The sequence below is a fragment of the Labeo rohita genome, chromosome 12, assembly GCF_022985175.1.
Source record: "Labeo rohita strain BAU-BD-2019 chromosome 12, IGBB_LRoh.1.0, whole genome shotgun sequence".
Lineage (NCBI taxonomy): Eukaryota > Metazoa > Chordata > Actinopteri > Cypriniformes > Cyprinidae > Labeo > Labeo rohita.
Window position 1 is genome coordinate 14,496,898 of NC_066880.1, and position 12,325 is coordinate 14,509,222.

The window sequence follows — 12,325 nt, forward strand, 5'->3', positions numbered from 1 at the left end:
TGGGTCCATAGCTAGAGGAACTCATATACCCCTCCACAGGTGGAAAAACAACACGACTGCTAATACTGTGCTTTCACGGCGAGCTCTACTCCACAAGAGGTCAGCGTGTAGGCTTAAACAAGAAAGTTGAAAAGCCTATTTTGCTGTCTGTGAGCTTCCTCGTAAAGGAGACTAAAAACCGCGTCACGACGAGCAGGGAGGACGGGGGAGAGAGAACGAATGCAATTAATTCTCAATTCGGCTAACACTGAGAGATCAGAGCAAGGGCTGGGCTCATTAAGCGTCACATGCGAAATTAAATGCTAAACAGTTGCTAAACGGCAAAAACATTCAATTCCACCTCGACAGGCAGTCCCCCTGCATGATTTCTTTGAAAGCTCAGCCCCCTCCTTCCACTTACCGATTCCTCCCACTTCAGTTCGTGCGTCTGCTTCTTGTAATCAAATGACACGCGTGTTTTTTATAGTATTTAAGACAAGTGGTGCTTTACCACTCGTTCAATCTATAATCGCTTGTAATTAATCTTATGCAAGCTGATTAACGTCCCCTTCAGTCTCATAAATCACGAAAGGTCAGAATTCAGTCGCAATTTGGTTTGTCAAGGAAGAGATAGTCTACAGGACGCGGCTCTTCGATTCAGACTTGCCATTCAGACTGTTAAAATATGTATTGAAACGCCTGACAGACCGTTCAATGTGTATTCCTGGAGAAGCCTCAAGACGACGAGAGGACGATGGGCTTAGGTCGGGCAGGCCAGTGAAGTGCTGAGGGAAACCACAGCCTGGATCTACATGGAAATGCACTCTTCAGACAAGCTGATTTTGGAGAGATGAGGACAAGCGCACCCCAATACCACAACCCCCGTCGCTCAGCCCTGTCCCGGGTCTCATAAAATAATGATAGGTCAAGGCCTGTCCCCATTCTGCCTCAGAAGCAGGCTTAAAATTATGTCTTTAGTGAACATAATGCAAGACAGGACCACAAATGTAAAGACTAGTCTATTTGAGGACCTCCTCATGGAGTCTCGTCCGATTAACAGCGTATACGGTAATCCTTCTGATTCCTCCTTGTGGGGTCTCTGAGGACAAGCCGAAGCGAGACTAAAGCCTGCCGAGTCAGGACAAAAGGGGTCTGCGATATACACAGCCTAGGGTGGAGATTGTGGGTTTAGCCCCTCATCTTCAGATCCAGGCATGCTGTGTAGATCAATATGGAATATGGAATGCTAACATAATCATTATGGCTTTTAACGTACGTATACTGAGGTCTCTCTGTGAAATTTTTCTCTGATCTTCCTTTTAACATGCATGGCAGGCTTTCATACTCTCCTTTGTTAAAAATGAAGCGCTGAAGCCACCAAAGGTCAAGCTGTAATGAGTGTCACACAAGTGCTGACTTATTGTCATGAAAGAAGAAATTATTCATAATATTAATGATAATGATGCTGAGATAACAATAGCCAAGTGTTATCATGGAAACCCAATGGCTTTTTCAGTTTAGATCAGGAGTCTTTCATATTTAGTTTTCAAGCTGGCTTTTGTCTTTTGCACTAACGGCAAAAATAATAAACTGTATTGTAATATTATTCACTTTGTATTATGTTTGTGGTCAGTAAGTTTTTTTTAATAGAAAAAATTAATATTTTTGCATTTATGGATCAAAATTTATGGACAGTAGAGGTCTTTTTTATTTCAAATAACTTACATTCTTTTGAACTTTCTATTCATCAAAGAATCCTGAAATAAATGTATCATGGTTTCCACAAAAAATATTGAGCTGCATTTTTCAACAGTGATAATAAGAAATGATTTTTCAGCACCAAACAAACACATTAGAATGATTTCGGATTGGAACAATGGGTGCTAAAAAAAACCCCTCACCATCAGTGAAATAAATTCCATCTTAAATAAAATAAATTAAAATAGAAAGCAGATATTTTAAATTGTAATAATATTTCACAATATAACTGTTGACTGTTTTATTTTATTTAATTATATAATTAATTATATAATTACGCCTTTGTGAGCATATGAGACTTAAAAAACTCATTTATGAATGCTGGACTTTTACCAATATTTAACTGCCACTAACAGTTGTTGTACCCAAGATTAAAGTATGTTTAGATGTATTTAAAAATACGCAAAACTATACATATGTAGTGTTTGTGTTTAAAGTTGTCCAAATAAAGTTCTTAGCAATGCATATTACTAATCAAAAATTAAGTTTTGATATATTTCCGTTAGGAAATGTACAAAATATCTTCATGGAACATGATATTTACTTAATATCGTAATGATTTTTGGCATAAAAGAAAAATTTATAATTTTAACCCGTACAGTGTATTGTTGGCTACTGCTACAAATACACCCGTGCAACTTATGACTGGTTTTGTGGTCCAATGTCACTTTTTTTTTTTTTATTTCTTAATCTTAAGAACTATTTGTCACATATAGAATAAAATAATCCTGATTAATCTCATGATTTCCAATCAGTGTTCAGAAAGTACAATAAAACTCTCCAAGCTCTCCAAATGTTACTTTTTTGTAAAAAAAAATTTCCCACAAGACTCATCAGTGTCTCCTTTGTGGACCCCAGTTTGAAAACACCAGTTAGCAAACCTAAAATGGAACACTTATAATGGAGACTCTGCGAGCAACAGGTCTGTGAGAAAAGGTTTAAAAAAGAAAAAAAACAAAAACAAGATGCATCAGCCTGCAAGATGCTTACAGACATTGCTAAAGAACATAAGTGCTTGTCTAGCCTCAATCTTAATCACTTCTGACAGAGAAAATTGAACATTTTCATAGCCATGTAGAAAGAAGCTGAATCCAAACATAATTGTAGAATGACTGTTAGTATATTTCTGAAGTATGTTGGGCTACTTCAATATGCAGGATTGGTCTTGACTTCAGGTACTCTGTCATTTCTTAGTTTTTTCTGCTTTACCTGTGACAACTCTTTCCTCGCCACTCTGGGAGGTCAGAGGAAGCGGCACCGTCAGCGCTGCCGGCAGCCATAACGATAGGCCCGAAGAGAGAGGCAGAGCCATGAAAAATTCATCAGGCCTCCGCATGGCGGGGGGAGGGCAGAGGCAAGACTGGTGAGGGGGTTTAATTTGCCCAGGGAAGAGTGCCGCCGTGTCCCGCGCTCCAGCGCTGCTGTAATTAAAGGGACGAGGCCTGCGGAAATTGGCTCGGACCCCGCTGTAGAGCACCGTCAACCCCGCCTGCCCGCGCTCTCGTCGGCCTATTCCAAAATCAATTATCTCCACGAAACAGCTGTAAGGCCCTCACCGCAGCCTCTTGCTCCTGAAGTGAGGAAGACATTTGAAATTCATTACCATATAAAGCAAAAGGTCCTTTACGTATTAAACAGCACTCGCCTTTTTATAAATTGTTTTTTCCCCCTCGAACCTGATGACAATTTGACCACTTTCAGCCTCCTGGTGTGAAAACCAAGCAGCGAGGGCTGATTGCATCATTTATAAGGAAACAAAGAAAGGGAGGGGGCATGTCAACATTCAGACGTGAAGCCTGTCATCCGGTTTATCAGTTTCATACCACTTTTATGCTTTACAGTAGGTAAAAGTTTACTGACCTTGCTGTGCCAGAGAGCTCAACCTTCACACTGTGTTCCTCTGACAGATCCTCCGATAGCAGGAGGCAGTTCATGGCGAGGAACCTGAATCCACTGCTATCCTGCCACATCTGAGTGTGAGCTTACATTGTAGAAAAACAAGTTGGGGAAATGACACAGAAGAGGCTGCAGAAGGAAAAAAAAAAGATTGTATGAAATATTAAACTTCACAGTGAGGTTCAGTCCGAAGCTAAGATAAAATACAAAAACATCACATTGGTGTTTGCCTCTCACATTTTTATCCTCCAACCTCGCCGTCCCCCATGCAAGACACTTCTTACAAGTCTTTTAATTACCGCCTCTTACACCAGCTTCTAGGTCACCATGTTCTGCTTGGCTAACGTAAATATTTCATAAGCAACCAACTGGGTACATTTCTGGACTGAAAAGAGCTGTCTGCCACACGTGTCTATTCTCCTGGATCATACCGGCGTCGGCTCATCGTGGGCCAAACACAGAGCCACGAACAGCCAGCAGTCTCAGTGAGAACATTGGCCATAGAGTGCAGTGTGAGGGAATTCACTGAGGGGTGTGCAATGTCAGGGAGTGACTCATCGTGTCTGACTATTCCAGGACAAAGAGACGATAACAGACGACTCACCGGGGAGCTGTCTTCTCCCACTATTCACAGTCCAACGCACTCTCTGTACTCTAAAGTTGGTTGGGGGGAGAGAGTTCGAGTCAGTGAATCACAATGTGTCACGGGGAAGGGTGGTGGTGGTGGGGGGGTTGAGACGCGCAAGAGTGTGCAGTAGGTTTGTTGACGCCAAAAGGGGCCGGGCTGAGCTTGTCGGGGGTAAGCGACGTAAATACGAGGTGAGAATTCCACCATGCTCCGGTGGGATACGGATGATGCTGGTAGCGGGGCTCAAGTACTTGTTCATGTGGAAGGCAGGAGCGAGGTGTACATGTGGTGCCCTTGAGACCTGAGTGAATGTGCCGTCAACTATGTGATGTCATGAGTGTCACTGTGTCAGCGATTACACACACAACCTGCCTGAATTATTCAACTGCACTGAATGACATTAAATCTGAAAAAAAATCAAATATGGTGTTAAAAACCTTGCAGAAATTGTATAAAATACAAGAAACGTGGGATAAGAAACAAAGAATTTAATGGTTCAGGTTCAAATTTGGATTCTTAAATGATTCTTTTAGTACTTTCAAGAAAAACTGTATTTGGGAAATTGCAGAATCTGCAAAATGTTAATTATTTTACCAAAATAAGAGGGATCATACAAAATGCATGTTGTTTTTTATTTAGTACTGACCTGAATAAGATATTTCACATAAAAGACATTTACATATAGTCCACAAGAGAAAATAATAGTTGAATTTATAAAAATAACCCTGTTCAAAAGTTTACATATGCTTGATTCTTAACAATGTTGTTGCCTGAATGATCCACAACTGTGTTTTTTTGTTTAGTGATAGTTGGTTCATGAGTTCCTTTGTTGTCCTGAACAGTTAAACTGCCCGCTGTTCTTCAGAAAAGTCCTTTATGTCCCACAAGTTCTTTGTTTTTCAGCATTTTTGTGTATTTGAGCCCTTTCCAACAATGACTGTATGATTCTGAGATCCATCTTTTCACACTGAGGACAACTGAGAGACTCTATCTATTACAGAAGGTTTTTTTTTTATTTAGTACTGCCCTTCAGAAGCTACAGCAGATATTTAAATGTTTCCCAGAAGACATAAAGTTACATTTACCCTGATCTTCAAATTCAAAACGTTTTCACCCCCTGGCTCTTTCTTCTGAAGCATCAGTGAGCATTTGAGTCTTCTGTAATAGATAGAGTCCATCCGCTGTCCTCAGTTTGAAAAGATGGATCTCAAAAACATGCAGTCATTATTGGGTTCAAATACACAAAAATGCTAAAAAACCAAAGAATTTGTGGGACCTGAAGGATTTTTCTAAAGAGCAGCAGGCAGTTGAACTGTTCAGGACAAACACAGGACCCATGAACAAATCACTGAAACAACAACAACAACAAAACAGAGCTGTGGATTATTCAGGTAAAAACAGTATTAAGAATCTAGTGTACATAAACTTTTGAATGTGGCCATTTTTATAAATTCAACTATTAATTTCTCTTGTAGACTATATGTAAACATCTTTTATGTGAAATATCTTATTCAGGTACTAAATAAAAAACATGCATTTTGTATGATCCCTCTTATTTTGGAAAATAACATTTTGGAGATTCTGCAAGGTATATGTAAACTTTTGACTTCAACTGTATGTCTTTATACACATTGTCATATAAACCTATCCAGTAAACTATCCAGTAATTTATGTTTCACAGCTGTTCACTCTATAGTATATATTTGATTCTGTAAGAAGAACTGAATCAGTAGAATCATTTGTTCGGAATTCGAACCACATTGGTTGTACTGCATGTTTTTTATTCACTAAAAAGAACCTGTTCAAAAAATCAGTCATTTGGGAATCAGACTACACCGGATATGCTGTACACAGGAAAAAAAGGTGTGGAAACAAATCTCACTAGTAAATTGCTAATAAATTTCACAAACACTTACAAATAAATGCAAGTAACACAGAATTAAAGGGACAGTTCACCCAAAAATGAAAATTCTGTTATTAGTTACTAGACAGCGATGCAACTACCATGTTCGAGGCCCAGAAAGGTTGTAAGGACGTTCTGAAATTCCAAAATTTTAGAATTCCAACCATACACAATACACACCGTTACTATTTGGGTTTAGTCTCTTTCAGCATGAGACCTGTTCTTAGCCGGCTAGCGTAAACATATCAGCAGTCAACGCCCTGCAGCTGAGGCAAATAAGCCCCTGAATCAATTAGTCCTGAATGAGGCTCCTTTAGTAATGTTAATGATGCACTCATTGACCACAGTGTTATCTGTCCTGTTAGAGGGGTGGCCTGGAGCTCTTGCCTGCAGGTGCCCTCTTGCTGAAGGAGATAGAAGGGCACAGACTCAAGTAAAACACCCTAAGTGCATTACCCTGTGTGACAAACTTTTCTAGAGTTATATCATTTCCTCAAGCGCTCATTCTCTGAGCATGGGAGGAAGGTGAATGAGGCAACTCGTTGCCTTTGTTTTGTGAGTCTGCGCATATGTTTCTTAGGCTCTTTTGTCTGGGCTGAGAACCCTGAGAGCCCTTGAGAAAATCCTCCACAGATGGAGCAAGAATAACTTCCCAGACTTCGGTCCCATCATGCTTTGTGAAAGAAAGCCAAAATACGCTTGTCACAGATACTTGAGACACACATCTTGTCAGCACACAAGGGTCATACAAGAACACCGGAGTCAGCAAGTCCTTTACCTAAACACCATTCATTTACCCGGGAATCTTGTTTTGTTCGCATATGAAAAGTGTTCTCGTAGCTTCATAAAATTACGGAAGATAAACGAAGGTTGATTTCGTAAGGACATGAGGTTGAGTAATTAATGACAGAATTTTAATTTTTGGGTAAACTTCTCCATTAAGTTTCACCCATACAAACAAATGTATATTAAGCTTAACAGTACAGCCATGTGCTACCGTACAAAGAGTATCTCTATCTCCACGCTGCAAATACATGTCTTGTTGGTGACATACTTTTCATGCTGTATCTCAGGAAGGATGCAGAAAAATCTCTCTCTCAGTATCATGATGTAGCAGCTGATAACGTTGCATTAGAGCAGACAGCAGCCCTGAAAAACACATAGATTATGTGCAATATTAATCAGATTGCATTAGCAAGTAATCTTTTGAGCTCCTGTAGTCTCTAATGGAGTTTCTATGTTCTTCAGCGGCATTGATCAGGGCAAGTAGCCTGAATGGGGGAGGAAAAGGTGATGAACATCCCAAATAACTCTCAGGAAGATGCATTTTTGAAAACTGTGGGCGTGAAATTTTATTATGTTTTTTCTTCTCATCAGTGGCTTTATTTTGACATCAACAAAATATTCCTCCAGCAGCGAACTCCCTGAGGGCTGGACTCACCTGGGTCTGCGGTGCAAGTGGAGCTGTTTATAAATAGTCAGGTATCCTGCGAGCTTTGACACATTCACATAAAAGTTTCATTTGCAGAGAGAAGCTGAGGTGAAGGATGTTGTGGAAAGGAGAATTTTCCTGGAGGCCGAGATCAAGTTTCTACGTAACACCAATAATTTATTATCTTGTTGTAATTTTGAAAAAAAAAAAAAGGATAACTTATTTCAAAATAGATGGGACCAAGGACAGAATCTGTTCACATCAAAGGAATGTTAAAGTAAGGTATTTTAAGTGAAATGCAGAAATGTAGGGCTAGTATTTTTGCAAACGTATGCATATGAAATATTCTGTAAAATATTTTATAATTACTGGAGATGTAAAGCCATCTAAAGCATCCTTTTAGAGATGGTACTTATTTCTGTATGTGGATAAACTTCTGTTTATGCTTTTGTAAGATTTAAAAGGACAGTTCATCCAGAAATTAAATTATGGCTTTATTTACTCACTCTCATGTCAATCCAAACCTATATTAGTTTTTACAATTGTGCTGAATAGTAGTTTTAGTGGTAAGATTGTGGGTGGACAAAAAACAGCTGAAACATTTTTCAACTTCTGTGCCAAAAATTAAAACTATTCTCTTTAAAGAATTAGTTCACTCCCAGATAAATAATTTACTCACCCCCATTTCAACCAAGATGTTCATGTCTTTCTTTCTTCAGTTGAAAACAAATTAAGGTTTTCGAAGGAAAACATTCCAGGATTTTACTCCATACTTCAGTGGTGGCCAACGGGTTGAAGGTCCAATTTCAATGCAGCTTCAAAAGGCTCTACATGATCCCAGATAAGGAATAAGGGTCTCATCTAGCGAAATCTTAATTTTCTAAAAAAAAAAAAAAAAAAAAAAAAAAAAAAAAAATTTTTAACCACAGATGTTCGCCTTGCACTACATTGACTTAAAGCATTATATAATCATGCTGAAAAAGGTCAAGCAAAGTTGGGGAAAATTTGCCCTACCATGCCATTTTGAACCAAAGTACACAGACTAAGAAATAACCATGCACGACCTTTCCAACGTGATTTCATAACATTCGAAGTCGTAGACACACATCGCAGAGCTAGTGCAAGATGATCATTTGTGATTAAAAATATATATCAAATTTTTTTATTTATTTATTTTTTTTTTTAGAAAATGACCAATCGTTTAACTAGATAAGCCTCTTATCCCTCGGCTGGGATCGTGTAGAGCCCTTTAAAGATGCACTGAAATTGCAATTTGGACTTTCAATCAAGGTTGCCAGGTTGTCAAAACAAAACCTGCCCAACTGCTGCTCAAAACTAGCTCAATCACATTTCAGTGGGAGTCCCTTGGTAAAAATCGGGTTCTGGACATTAAAAACACGGACATTAAAAACAACCTGCAGCAACAGTAGCCCAATTCTGAGGATTGGCGATGCTGCCTTCAACCCACTGATCCTCACTGAAGTCCACTATATGGAGAAAAATCCTGGAATGTTTTTCTCAAAAAATTTTTTTTTTCAACTGAAGAAAGAAAGACATTCTGGAAGTGAACTAAACCTTTAAAGAGTTCTATTTTTGGCAAATGTAAAAGCCTTTTCACACCCAAAACCCTCAGGCTTTCAGAAAAGTAAATTCACATCTGTACAGTTAATTATTGCAGCTTGGCGTCATATTCTGAGTTGAATTTCACTGTTTCTTTTTAAATTTGAGGAATACTGAATCTGTTTTTTGTGAGTGAGATGAAATAATGCATGTTCACATTTATTCTAGAACTAACATTTTACTCCCGATTTCCTCAACATGGGGACAAGAGAGCTTTTAATCAATAAATGGGGGGGAAAGTACCTGGTGTTACTTATTTGAAAAAAGTAACTCAGATATTTTCTTGTCAATTAAAAAGTAATGCGTTACTTTACTAGTTACTTGGAAAAAGTAATAATATTACATAACTTGCGTTACTTGTAATGCGTTACCCACAACACTGGATACTTGCTCTGCCGCAGCAGCAGCAGCAGCAGCAGCAGCATAGCAAATCTATTCCACCAAAACCAAATACAGTAACATTGTCATGTACATTGCCATGCCAATCCCTCTAAGAGTTGTCATGACAGAACCTCGTCAAAGATTCTGTTCACAGCAAACCGTTTCGGTGCACGTCTCTTTAAATGCTAATGAGCTCTGCTCACCCCACCCCTCTCTTCTGTGGAAGAGGAAAGGCAATTTGCTAATAATCACAAAAAAAAAAGCAAAACTGCCTAGAATTGTCCCTCGTTCAGCAGTCCGGAGTAAAATTATTTGCGCAGACATAAAAAAATGTAGGTGTATTCGGTGCGGCATTACCATCAAAAACCAAACTAATCCACTGCCTCCTCAGTGGCTCTGATGTCAGGAGAAAACTTATTTTCACTTCTACATCCAACTACAAAACACCTGCATTGCTTACGATATGTTGTCACTACAGCTGCTTGAGAGCGGAAAAAATGGCGGACAGCGTACAGCTGGCTGAGGGCGGGAATATGCTAATACAGGATAGTCCGTCAGCGGTTGTGGGCGGGGCCTGAGCAGTATGACATCATATTGCTCAGAAAATCAAAACGGCTTGATAATTCAGACTGTATATACAAACACCATGTAAAAGTGAATTTTAGGGTTACAAACATACATATTTTTTGCTCCCAATCCACAGCTAAATTCCTTTGCTCACACAGCTGATGTAGAAGTGTGTATCTATTATGAATAGTGAAGTGAGATGTCACTTCCAGCCACACAAAGGTAATTCCTGTACCTCCCGATGAGAGCTGAAGAACAAGACAATAATGATATTACCAATTAGCTGCACGCGTCAAATGTCAGCGTCACATTTCGCGGCTTTGTTTGTATGGTGTTAATAATGGGAGCATCTGCTCATGGTGCATTTCAACCTAGGTCTTTATCTCCTGCCAACAGCAGACTGAGTGAACCCGCTCGGTCTACTCACTGCCTACATTCTATTGATTCTCCTAAAACCCTCAACAATGGTATTTGTGTGCCGGTTTATTCTGTAGTAACGCAGATATGCCAGGCAGAATTAAAGTGGGCCAAACAAACGCGGCAGGCGCTGGCTAATTGTGCTGAGAGATTGTGTGTGTGCGCGAGCGAGAGAAACAAATGAGAGGTTCAATTTGATATAACCCGCAGCTTTTCCGTCAGGCATCTTGCTAAGTACTTTCAAGTCTTTGTCAGGAAATAATTGATTTGTGGATGTGCCTCCGGGTGTGTGTGAAAAACGTATTATGATATTTGTCGAATAATAGCAAATAATCACTCGCAGGAAGGGAGGGCTGGTTAATGGATTACTGACTAATGGAGAAAAAGTGATTGACAGTTGGGTCAAATTGACAAATCGTGTCTGTTTCATTACTTATTCTGCTGAGGTGAAATATGCGCTCAGTGATGCTGAATATTTATAGTCTCGGCTGTGTTGAAAATTGTGTGTTTACTTGAGCCTTCGAGAAATAAAACGTTTGACTTCTCCACACACATACAAACACAAAAATCTTCTCCTAAGCCTTGCTGCTTTTTTTTTTTTTCCAAACTAGCAGCAGCTCTCATTTCTGGAGTCATACCTACAGTAATGATGTCGAGTCTAATCTGAACAGGGAGACAGCAGAGAGGATATTGAACAGTGGAAAGGTTAATCACCACTGCCTGGTTAGCCAGGGAAGACAAGCTAATTCCTCCGAAAGGCAAATGGCACACAGCTCTATCGGAGTGCAGATAAGCAGTGTTAATACACAGGCAGAATGGGGACTCAAGGGCTGAGGCTCTGTTATCGGCCAGCCCTGAGACGGGCGACCTGGAAACAGCCCAGCCCCTGCCCTGAGCACAAAAAAGCCCCTCAGACAGCCTCTCAAGCAGAACTATCACGAAACCCTGACCCCCTAAAACCATCCCCCAGATCCATCCTGACTCATTTACGACACGGCTTCCACAAACCGCCGCTGAATCCAACCCCGGTTTTTTCCCACCCAAGCGCAGACCCCCAAAACTAGCCTATTAGGTGGCATAGCTAATTGGAAGATCAGGCAAAGGCATTAAAAGATAAGATACTCTGGCAGCTCGCCTGAAGTGTGGATCAGCACGCCAATGGGAAAAAAATCAGGTTTTGTGACGCAATCAGCGTTTGAACGCGGCCTTGAAATTGTCTTGTTAATAATTACTAGAGTATGTTTTTCAAATTGATACTGTTTCAGTCTTTCTACTTCAAAATTTTACATTTAATTCAATGTGCACTTGCAGTTTTTTTTTTAATTATTTGTGAAATGTATTAGCAAGTGTACATTAATATAGGACCTTTTTTTTTAACAGGTTGCAAAGGGGTGTTAGGGAGTCCATGGAAATTAAAAAAAATAAAAAATAAATTAAATAAACAAATAAAAATAATTAGATTATATTTACAAAATAAAATAAATTCAGAGATTTAAGAGAACTTTCTTAAAAGAAATAATTATAAATTAGATTAGAATACATAATAAATAAACAATAAATAAACAAAAAATCAATAATTACATTACAAAACAAACAAAAAAACAAACAATTTAGATTAAAATGAGAAATAAATAATAATTACAATAGATTAAAATAAATACATAATCAAATATTTGATCAAAATAAATGAACAATCAAAGCTATGTTATATATATGTATATATATATATATATAAAAACAAATA

The 12,325-nt window shown here is 39.0% G+C and overlaps 1 long non-coding RNA gene across 1 annotated transcript; it reads right to left on the bottom strand.

Annotated features, from left to right (window-relative positions):
• Positions 1 to 3,381: 3,381 nt before the first annotated feature.
• Positions 3,382 to 7,304, bottom strand: LOC127174358 (uncharacterized). The gene is made up of 3 exons (XR_007828874.1): positions 7,219 to 7,304; positions 3,598 to 3,762; positions 3,382 to 3,468 (listed from the first exon to the last, which is right to left on the bottom strand). It is a non-coding gene; the product is annotated as an uncharacterized LOC127174358 (long non-coding RNA).
• Positions 7,305 to 12,325: the final 5,021 nt, after the last annotated feature.